Source organism: Carassius carassius, chromosome 47 (assembly GCF_963082965.1).
Source record: "Carassius carassius chromosome 47, fCarCar2.1, whole genome shotgun sequence".
Classification (NCBI taxonomy): domain Eukaryota; kingdom Metazoa; phylum Chordata; class Actinopteri; order Cypriniformes; family Cyprinidae; genus Carassius; species Carassius carassius.
The window spans coordinates 21,449,318-21,461,768 of record NC_081801.1 but is presented as its reverse complement, the minus strand read 5'-3'; positions in this window follow the sequence as shown (position 1 = coordinate 21,461,768).

Genomic DNA, 12,451 nt, shown 5'->3' with positions numbered 1-12,451 from the left:
ATCACCAAACTCTTTAATAAAGTCTGTATGGTGCCCTGGTGGCCTGTATACAGTAGCCAGTACAAACATAACAGGGGATTTATCATTAACATTTGTTTCTCTGGATAATGTTATATGAAGCACCATTACTTCAAACGAGTTATACTTGAAGCCTGCCCTCTGAGAAATCCTGAAAACGTTGTTATAAATTGAAGCAACACCTCCACCTTTGCCTTTTAGACGCGGCTCATGTTTATAACAGTAATCTTGGGGGGTGGACTCATTTAAAATAATGTAATCATCAGGTTTTAGCCAGGTTTCTGTCAAACAGAGTACACCTATATTATGATCAGTGATCATATTATTTACAAAAAGTGTTTTCGTAGAAAGGGATCTGATATTCAATAAGCCAAGCTTTATCATTTGTTTATCCATATTGCTTCTGTTTTTTATTTGTTGAACCTCAATTAAATTGTTAATCTTAACTTGGTTTGGACGTTTTTTGTTTTTTCTAGTTTGGGGAACAGACACAGTCTCTATAGTGTGATATCTAGGTGAAAGAGTCTCTATGTGCTGAGAATTAACTGACCTCTGTGACGGGAGGCAGCTAGCAGACGGTCGGTTTAGCCAGTCTGTCTGCTTCCTGACCTGGGCCCCAGTTAATCAAGTATAAACACTAAGACTATTTGCCATATTTCTAGAGAGAAGAGTGGCGCCACCCCAGGAGGGATGAAGACCATCTCTTTTAAACAGGTCAGGTCTGCCCCAAAAGCTCGTCCAATTGTCTATGAAACCTATGTTATTCTGTGGGCACCACTTAGACATCCAGCCATTGAGTGATGAACATCTGTTGTTCTGCCTTTTATGTAACTTATAAATGATAGAGCTCTGGATTTTAAACATTTGGCCTAATTTGAAGTGGCATGTGAATTTTGCTTAGAATTTCTAGTAGATTATAATTGTTATTTGTCATGTGGAGTTATTGTACCATTCATGTCATAAACCTGACAGCACTGATTATCATTTGTATATCACTTTTGTATAAACACCTCTTTTTTTTCTTAAACATATTTAAAAATGAATTCATTGATATTATCAGAAGAACAGACCCCCTGAAAAGATATAGGCAAGGTTGACTTCAATAAAGAACAATGATCTGTATAAAACAGTATGTTAACAAAGTTATACAACATGTCTTAAAAATGCCAGTCTCTCTAATACTATAGTTTTTTAACAGCAACACATCTGACTCACATTTTTTTCTTTCAATACTTTATCTTAGCTCACTTTATGAACCACTTAGTGAGGCAAATGAGGACCTTTGTAAATGAGAATCTTTATACAGGTCAAAAAAAGTAGTTGTAAAATTAATATAGGAATCATGCTTAACCTTTGAGCCCTTGCAACTTTTGTGGGAAGATTAATATTGTAATGAGTGCCTAAATGCCATGCAAATTTCTAACAAGTACCTGCTGAAATTAAAAGGCTAGGTGGCAATCTGGAAAATTAGATACATATTTTACCTAGCTTTCAATCACACCTAAAACCTTTGTTTTATATTTAATCTTGAATACCTGATTAACATACCTGGCCCTGCAGGCACACATGCACCACCCCCTCCACCCACCCCTCCAGCGCCGCCCCAATGCTCTGTATGCATATTCACGACTACACATACGTAATGGATCTACATACCTACACTGGCATATGTAAATAGCAGCAGCATTACATATAAACACGGATTTCAATTTTAAGGAATGTAAGTATTTTATCACCTGAGAAATCTGATAGGAATACTATTCAAATAATGAATAGTATCAAATAAGAGAAGAGAAACGATTACAATACATAGAGAAAAGACAAAGTAAGATGGAGAATGAGAGGCACTGAGATCTGGGAGGGAGATGAATACTGGAAGGGAAGAGGTTAGACAAGATGAGAAGAGATGAGCCAAGAAGATACAAGCTAAGCAAAGAGAAGAAGAGACCAGCAGAGACGAGACGAGACAAAAAAAGACAAGATGAGCATATAGGAGACTAGATGAGGCCAGGGGAGAAAAAAATCAAGAAGAGATGTGAGACAAGACAAGAAGAGACAAACCTAGCCTAGAAGACACAAGAATGACAAGTTGAGCATAGGAAAGAGGAAACGATATGATGACACAAGACATGTGAAGCGATAACAATTGATAGCGAAGAGACAAAGCAAGAGGGGAAGAGTCATACAATGAGAGAAGATGATATACTTGAAGCGAAAAGACAAAGCAAGAAGACAGGAGCAGAGAGGAGATGGGACAAAACAAGAAAAGAGAAGGTGACCATAGAAGAGACAAGATAAGGTAAGTTAGACAGTTTGAGAAAAGATGAGATAATAAAAGACACACTGAAATTAAAAAGACAAAGCGCTGAGAATACTAGAGACAAGACAGAACAAGATGAGACAAGAGAAGGGACAAGCTGAACATAGATGAGACGAGAAACCACATGTTGAGTATAGAAAAGTGAAAGAAATGATGACACAAGACATGAAGCAGTAACAATGGATAGCGAAGAGACAGTGAGAGGGGAGGAGTCAAACAACGAGAGAAGATGCTATAGGCTACTTGAAGAAAAGAAACAAAACAAGAAGAGTAAAGTCGTGTTATTTATTCGCAGATTGATGAGAAAGGGTTGATACAAGACCAGATAAGACAAGCTGAGCATAGAAGAGAGAAGATGAGGCAAGACAAGATAAGGCCAGGTGAGACCAGTCGAGAAGAGATGAGACAAGAAGAGACAAATTGAGCATAGAAAAGTGGAGAAGAGTTGACAAAATGGTGATCTTAAAACTAAAAACTATAGATTGAGGTGACATAAATTGAAAGGGGAGGAGTCATACTCTGAGGGAAGATCATATAAGAGACAAAACAAGACGAGACAAGCAAAAAAGTGAAAAGATGGGACACAACATGAAAGGTCAAGCTGAACATAAAGAGAACAGATGAGAGCAGGTGAGACAAGTTGAGCAGATAGAAGAGAACAGACGAGGCAACGAGATGAGTCATTATGGGTAAACATGAGTCTTTACATTTACATATTTAACTGATGCTTCTATCCAAAGCAACTTACAATTGCTATATTTGTCAGAGGTTGCGCGCCTCTGGAGCAACTAGGGGTTAAGTGTCTTGCTCACATTTACTGGTTTCGAATCCAGGTCTCTCACACCAAAGGCATGTGACTTATCCACTGTGCCAACACCACCCCATCATATGATGTCATATAATGAGATACAAAGACAGTAAACAGAACCTACAGTAGATGAAATAAGAAGAGACCAGTAAAGAAAAGAGGAGAATAGTAGAGACAAGAAAAGTTGATGATAGAAGAGTTCATTGAGATAAGGCGAAATGAGAGAAGACAAGTCAAGGTGAGACAAGCTGAGCATAGAAGAGAAGAGAAGAATATGAGACAACGTGAGATAGAGAAAGAGAGTTCATGTTTGAGACAGAGGGAATGACTGGTTGTGTTTTAATAGCATCAGTCTGTCTCTCTCATATAAAATATTACACTGAGGCCAAAAGCAGATCAGCAGCCCCTCTCGGTTTAATGAAATGTTTCTGAATTCATTTCCACCTTACGCAAATCAATAACAACAATAAATTACAACTGATTTTAATTGAATGTTGTTTCTAATTTTACTGTCACTCGTGATAAATATTTATGTCTATTACAGCATTTTAAATTCATTACACTCCCACATCATCTTCACTCAATGGATTGCTACATACATCAGCAGTTCATTAATCCATTTGCACTGTGACACGTGCCAAAAAGTTGCCTGACTCTTAATTTAGGGTAAAATATCACCCTTTAATACTACTTAAGATTAGACAAGCTGTCGCTTGAATATGCTCAACGTACTTAATTTTTCAGAGAACGCTGCCACTGATGATTTAAGGACACTCTTCTCACACTTGCTGCCAAATCACGGGTGACTGGACCTTTTTGTGAGAGCCTCGTGTTTTCGAAGACACAGCGGTTGTGTGTATGGCACTGTATATCAACAAAAATTACTCTGGGAGAAAAGTAGCCAAAGGAGGTTAACTGTTTCAGTCACATCAGACTGAAATGTGTTATTTCATTTTTCAACTCATGGGTAGTGCTGCCTTCAGCGCTTTGAATGAGTGATGTGGATTTATGATAATGGACAACGTTACGTAGAAAGGTCCTGTTGTGCTGTAAAGTGCTTGATTCTCAAGGTGACCTGATTTATTTAATTAAAAAAAATGCTTCTTGAATAAAGCTCACAAAAATAGTCACATTGTATAATAAGATTTGTAGTATTTGTATTGATGTTTTTATTATAATTTTGACATTACTTTTGCGTTTTTTCATCCACACAATGGAAGTGAATAGCAACTTTCCAACATTTCTCAAAATGTCTTATTTTGTGTTTTGTAGAAGAAAGAAGTCTTGCAGGTTTGTAAAGACATGAAGGTAAGCAAATAATGACAGAATTTTCATTTGTGTGTGTGTGAATTATCCCTTTAAATCAGCATAACAGAATAACAAATACACTCACAGCATATAAATACAATGTAATAAATTCAGAAGATTTGTTATGTAATGTCACAATTGTCACTATATGCTTGGGGAAGGAATGAGGAGAAGCAGGAGAATACTTCGAGTAAGTCTTTAATTCAATAAGCATAGTGTGACGAGTGGGGCGGGGCCGAGGGATGTGGGAACACGAGTGAGGCCGGTGGAGTGATTGGGAAATCCGCTACACCTGCGACCCACCACCGGTCTTGAGTCCCACAGAGGAGATGGAAGGATATAAAACTGGAGCGACGACAGTGAAGGACAAGAGAGGACCAGGCCTGGGCTTTTAGTTGTGTGTTGATTTTTATTTTGTGCGCATCAGTCGTCCGTGAGGGGCTGGTGCGCTGTTTTGTGTTTATTTTTGTAATTAAAGTTTCATTTGATTGTCCGCCGGTTCCCGCCTCCTTCCTCCCGATGACTAGGAAGTCTTTTATCATTACACATAGGTTTACACACACAGGAACTCTGGGATGACATTTAACAGCAGACAAAGAACTGGTAACTGAGAACATTTTAAATACAAAGGCACCAATTGGGAAACACCTGGGAGAAAATTAATTAATTATTTTATAAATTAATTATTTTATAAATTAATAAAATATACTAATTAATCCAACACTACTGGAGACAAATACACAAAATGCAGACAGGAACAGGAAGGACCAAATAAGGGAAAACAGAAACATACACGTGACAGATCGGCCCCCTCCGGAATGGCGCATCCTACCACCGAGGGGCCGGGCAGATCAGGAAGCCATGGCAGAGTAGGGAACTTAGGGAGCCATTGCGGAGCAGACAGTTCAGGGAGCCATGGCGGAGCAGACAGTTCAGGGAGCCATGGTAGAGCAGGGAACTTAGGGAGCCATGGCAGAGCAGGGAGCTCAGGGAGCCATGGCGGAGCAGGGAGCCATGGCAGAGCAGGGAACTTAGGGAGCCATGACAGAGCAGGGAGCTCAGGGAGCCATGGCGGAGCAGGGAGCTCAGGGAGCCATGGCAGAGCAGGGAGCTCAGGGAGCCATGTCGGAGCAGGGAACTTAGGGAGCCATGGCAGAGCAGGGAGCTCAGGGAGGCATGGCAGAGCAGACAGTTTAGGGAGCCATGGCGGAGCAGGGAGCTCAGAGAGCCATGGCAGAGCAGACAGTTTAGGGAGCCATGGCGGAGCAGGGAGCTCAGAGAGCCATGGCAGAGCAGACAGTTTAGGGAGCCATGGCGGAGCAGGGAGCTCAGGGAGCCATGGCAGAGCAGGGGACTCAGGGAGCCATGGCAGAGCGGGGGACTCAGGGAGCCATGGCAGAACAGGGACATGGAGGTCCTCTGTCATCTTAGCTGGCTCGGCCACCACGGCCACGGGCATATTACATTTTCTCGGAGGGAAATTTTGAATTTTGGGGGGTGCTCTGGAGGAGCGAGCACTCGAGGGCGCTCTGGAGGAAATTCAGGGACTGGAAACCTCACTGGGCTAAACTCGGGAACAGGAGCCTTCACTAGGCCAAACTTGGGAACTGGAACCCTCTCTGGGCTAAACTCTGGGAAATCGGGGACAGAAGCCCTCTCTGTGCTAAACTCTGGGACAGAAAACCCTCCGTGGACTGTACTCGGGAACAGGAGGCCTCCGTGGGCTATACTCAGAAACTGGAGCTCTGGGGCTGGAGCCGACACTGGAGTAATCCCCCACATATTCCACAAAAGGGAGATCTTTACGGGCTAGGGCTGTGAAATAATCAGCAATGTTCATAATCATGGTGAGAAACTGGGAAAAAAAAAAAAAAAAAAATACACTGAAAATAAAAAAAACTTGGGGAGGAAAGGCGCTGTTCACTTTTTGTGGGTCTGGAATTGTTCATGTCAAGCTTGATTTATTATATATATTTTTTTTGACTATTATTTTTTTTAATTTCTCCTACATCTCCTTATTTAGCTCTGTGCTCCTACATAGCAGCAGTTCGGTGACAGCAATGCAATGCACAATATTTTAAACAAAATATTGATTGATTGATTGATTGATTGATTGATTGATTGACTGGTTAATTGGTTGATTGATTGATTGATTGATTGATTGTACATGTTTGCATGGTGGGTTTTATGCATGCTTTTGTAAAATAAGACCAAGATATATTCTTAATAAGGTTAATAAGCTTAAAAAGATTTAATGATACAATGATAAAAAATAATACCTCAATAATTGTGGCATGACAATTAACCTACGATTTCTACACACATTTGTTAGCGCTCATATGTATTCATCACAGGATTTATGCATCACCCATGCATTCACTGTGTGACACTCTGATAACCGATCTCTAATTTAATTCATATTTATGGTGAGATTTACAGTGCAATAATGTTCTCGTGGATGTTTCATTTGGAGAGTTTACGAGGACAGATGCCACTGCTCACCTCTATCTACTCAAGATACACCATCTCTTTCTTACCTTTTTATAATCTGTAGAACATTCTTTCACCACAAAGAAACCTTTGTGGAAAAGAAAGGTTCTTCAGATGTTGAAGGGTTTTTATGGAAACCATTAGACAAAAAGGTTCTTCTATGGCATTGTGAAGTACCTTTTTTTTAAGAGTGCACCCTTAAAAAGAACTGAGAGAGAAATTAAGTGAACAGTGAAGTCTCCTTGAGTTCCATTTCAAAGTTGCAATTAAGTATGACACTGTATTTCGAAATCACAGATTGAACAAACGCCAGATCTATCACTGGCGGCAAAGGCTGCAACTTTTCCACACATAGTCTAGTTTTCATTGTGGTGGCTCCAACGAATTGTGTGTTCTTTCCTTGTCTGAATGGTAATCTAAATCCTTCTTAATCAACACTGGCTCTCCAAAGTGCTTGTACGATACCACAGTTTAGCAGGAGATTTTAGGACCCATCCTTGGAGACATTTTACCCGGTCTGAAAGGAATAACAGGCAACAAAACAGCAAAGTAGATGTACTCTCCAAACACAGAAGCTGTGAATGAGGACTCTTAGAAGAGAGCATCAAAGCCAGAGGAACTCACAGAAGACTGTGGCTAAAGGTGCAGACTCTCGCAAGATAAAGAGCGCTTGATTCTTGCGGAAAGCATTGTAGCGCTCGTCGCCTTGATTTTGCTTTCAAAACCAGCCAGAACTAAATGCCTCTGAACATACTGGGTAATGGCACAAGATGAAACACCACACGGAATGATTTCAATCCACACAGGTTTTGCTTTTCATTTCTCCCTCATATTAAAAAAAAGAGCCATATCCCCCGGAGAACAAGCCGTTGACATGCAGACACCCCTCCATCACAAACACTGCCACAATCTCTCTTGTTAAAAGCATCCCTGGTGCGTCAGATATGAGAGAGAGGGAGAGCGAGCAGGAGAAGAAAAAAGGGTTCTCCTGTTGTAAGCCATCTGTCTTGTTTTCCAATGTTTTTTGGACATGGACAAGACGTGCTTAAAAAAGCAGACTAAAGAAGATCGGACTTCCGGTTTGGCAATGTGAGGTGCAGACACGTGTCGGCAGAGCTCCCGACAGTTTCAGATAAATTACACTTTAATAGCGCAATTTAAGCAGTCTAAATCGTTTTTATAAACGTTGAAGTGGTGCTTACGACAATCGTACTGATACAGCAAGATGAGTAAGAACAAAGCGGCAGCAAATGCCCCACCAATAACGAGAACCAGTTTAGCTAGCAAGTTAGCCACGATGGCTAGCGCAGGGAAGTCTGAAGAAGCTCTTCCAGATAATGACGGTGTCTCCATGAGCCAGCTAGTAACAGAGCTAACAAAGCAGCGAGCTTCGATAAAAGAGGACATCTCCGCTCTGATCCAAGAGTCGATGGCGCCGCTTCAGGCATCGGTGAATGCTTTAACGGAGACTTTGGCAAGTTTCCAGTCCCGCTTGTGTGCTACAGAGACACTCGCGGGCGATAACTTCGCTGCGCTGGCTACGGCCGAAACGACTATCAAAACTCTGAAAGAGCAAAACGCGACACTTCTGGATCGAGTCGACGACTTGGAAAACCGGTCGCGGAGAGCAAATCTCAGGATCTTAAACGTCCCAGAGAACAGCGAGAAAGGCCAATCCACAATCAAGTTCGTGTCCGAGATGTTAATGGAAGTCATGGGTCCCGAAGTTTTTGAAAAACCTCCTGAATTGGAACGAGCACATCGATCTTTGGGGCCAAAACCACAGGAAGGTCGGCATCCTCGCCCACTGGTTGTGTGTTTTCACAGATTTCAGGAGAAGGAAAAAGCGCTAAGATGGGCCAGACAACATGAGGCAAAGTATAAGGACTCTACTTTGAGGATCTACCCTGACATCTCCGCCGATCTCGTCAGAAAACGCGCCGCTTTTAAAAACGTCAAACAGTTGCTGTATCAGAACGATGTACGATTCCAGTTGCTTCATCCAGCACGACTACGAGTTCGTTTTGAGGACGAAACCCTGCTTTTCAATACGCCTGAAGAAGCTCAACAGTTCTACGAACAGCGGATTGCCAGACGTGAATAAACCTTGATATTATGGCTGCAATATTAAGAATTACAGAAGAGACATTTTGACTAGGTAGGCCTAAAAACACTACAAAGACTGGAAAACTTACATCTCAGCACAATCTTTAAGTGCACTTTTTGTTTTAGGGTGGTCTATGTTCTGCGTTGACAATTGCAATGCCCTATTTTTACAATTCATTTATTAGGCCTAGGTCATAGATCCTACATTTGATATCAGGTGATAGGTCTGTTTTAGGTCTATTACATAATGCACTTTATTTAGCTGTGCTAGTTAACAGATTATTCAATAGCCTAGTAGTAATGATGACGAACAACTTTACCGTTGATTGGCCCGGAATGTAGTAAATTGTATATATTATTATTCATTTGTTTATTTTTATTTATTTTTGAAGAATAAGTTTTATTTATATAGCATTTATTTATTTATTTTTGGTTACATTCACATTTTTTGTTAATCATTACGGCACTGTGTCTGGTAATGGTACCTGTGGTCTGCAAATACATTTATTGGTAGGCTTGATTTTACATTTTATGCTTACGTTTTTCTGGTTTGCTACATTATGTCGGGAGCTCTGGGATATAACGGAAAAGGATATGGACTTGGATCATCGGAAGTTGAAAGATAGTTGTGAGCTGCGGTTTGTCTTTGTTCAACAGACAAATCTAGAATGTATTATAGTTTGGTTGGGTTTGTCAAAATGTACCATTTGCTGGGGGGTGGGGGGGGGTCCTTTTTTTTTTTTTTTTTTTTTTTTTTTTTTTCTTTTTCTTTCTCTCTGCATTTTCTATGGGACGTCAGTCACAGACAGAAGATACATCTTATGGGGGTATACGATATTTGGGCACACAGACAACTATCGATAAATAATGGTAGACACTGGTAATAAAGTTACAAGTACTGGAGGGTCAGCTGTGCGGTTTGTTAGTTGGAACGTTAGAGGCTTAAACGGACCAGTAAAAAGAACTCGCATATTTACGCATTTGAAGAGATTAAATACAGAAATAGCCTTTTTACAGGAAACACACCTACGTACTGAGGATCATAATCGACTGAGGAAAACTTGGGTCGGCCAGGTCTACCACTCCAGTTTTAGCCATAGGGCTAGGGGTGCAGCAATTATTATTCACAAAAGAATACAGTTTACTGCATCTGGAACGATTTCAGATCCCCAAGGTCGGTTCATTATTGTATCAGGTCATCTCTTCAATATTCCAGTAGTCTTGGTCAGTGTTTACGCACCCAATTGGGATGATGTTAACTTTGTTAAAAAAATATTTTCCTTGTTACCGGATTTAAACACTTACCATCTTATATTCGGTGGAGATATGAATTGTGTGATGGATACAACTATGGATCGTTCCAACCCTAAAACGGTACCCCTTTTAAAAATGTCTCAGACTCTCGCTGGTTATATGACGCAAATTGGTTGTGTGGATCCATGGAGGTTTTTATTTCCTGATAAAAAAGAATTCTCTTGCTTTTCACATGTCCACCAGACTTATTCAAGGATAGATTATTTCTTTACTGATAAAAGGCTTATCCCCTCAATAAAAAAGGTAGAATACTCTGCTATTGTTGAATCAGACCATGCCCCCGTCATTCTTGATATTTGTTTTTCTTATAATTACTCATCGCAGCCTGTGTGGAGACTGAACACTACTTTAATTTCAGATGCAACCTTTTGCCAATTCATATCTAGCGCGATTGACAACTTTCTACTAACGAATAAAACAGACTCTATATCACCATCATTATTATGGGAGACATTCAAGGTTGTAATAAGGGGTGAAATAATATCGTATTCTGCCTCACGTAATAAAGTAAAGAAACAAACACAGGAAAAACTTATTGAATCTATACAGAAAATTGATCACCAATATGCTATTGCTCCAACACCAGAACTACATAGAGAAAAACTGAGCCTTAAGACCAGATATGATTTATTATCGACAGAAAAAACAGAGCGTGATCTGGTTTTTGCCCGTACTAGGTTTTATGAACATGGAGAAAAGGCAGGTCGTCTTCTCGCCCAACAGTTAAAGATTAAATCAGCATCCCAGCATATTCCCAAGATTAGGAAAACATGTCAAGAAATTACAGTGGATCCTCAAGAAATTAATTCTACTTTTCAAAAATTCTATTCAGATTTGTATACTTCCGAATTTCCACACGATGACACTCTTATGTCAACATTCCTAGCTAATGTAAACTTACCCTCAGTTAAACAAGATCAAAAGAGTAATCTGGATAAACCTTTACAACTTCAAGAGATAGAAGATTCAATCAAAGCTATGCAGAGCGGTAAAGCCCCGGGACCAGACGGATTTCCCGTCGAGTTCTATAAGAAATTTTCTTCAAAATTGTCTCCCTTACTTCTCAGTATGTTCAATAATTCTCTTGAACAGTCGACATTGCCATCAAGTCTTACACAGGCCCATATCACAGTTCTCCTGAAGCCAGATAAAGACCCCCTGGATTGTAGTTCCTATAGACCGATTTCCTTATTAAATGTAGATGTAAAAATTTTATCTAAAGTATTAGCCTCTAGAGTAGAGCATATAATTCCAGATGTTATTTCACAAGACCAGACGGGCTTCATTAAGGGGCGCCACTCCTTCATTAATATTCGTAAACTTCTTAATGTTGTGCATTCCTCTGCGTCGGAGAGTAGTCCTGAAGTGATTATTTCTCTGGACGCAGAGAAAGCATTTGATAGAGTTGAGTGGAACTATCTATTTGCTGTGTTAGACAAATTTGGATTCGGCTCAAAATTCACTTCCTGGATTCGCCTGCTTTATCATCAACCAAAGGCAGCCGTAATCACAAATAAAATATGCTCACAATATTTCTCTCTGTCTAGAGGTACACGGCAAGGTTGTCCCCTTAGCCCTTTGCTATTTATTTTGGCTATAGAGCCACTATCATCAGTACTCAGAACCTCACAGTCTATTTGTGGTATTAAAAGAATGAATGTCGAGTATAAAGTTTCTTTATATGCTGACGATTTATTATTATTTATAACTAACCCGCTGTCATGTGCCTCTCAGATTGTGAAAATATTTAAAGACTTCGGGTTCTTTTCAGGTTATAAACTAAATTTTTCTAAAAGTATATGCTTCCCTATAAACCATATGGCAGATCAGATTATGGATACAGACTTGCCCTTTTGCATATCAAAATCAGGATTTAAATACTTAGGAATTAATATTACTCGTTCATACACTGGTCTGTTTAAAGCAAATTACAGTCTCATACTTAAAAAACTTGAATCTGACTTCCAACGATGGAGTGTTATATATTTGTCTCTAGCTGGTAAAATCAATTGTGTTAAAATGAATGTGTTACCCAGATTATTGTATTTGTTTCAGAGTCTTCCAATTTTTCTGCCAAAGTCCTTTTT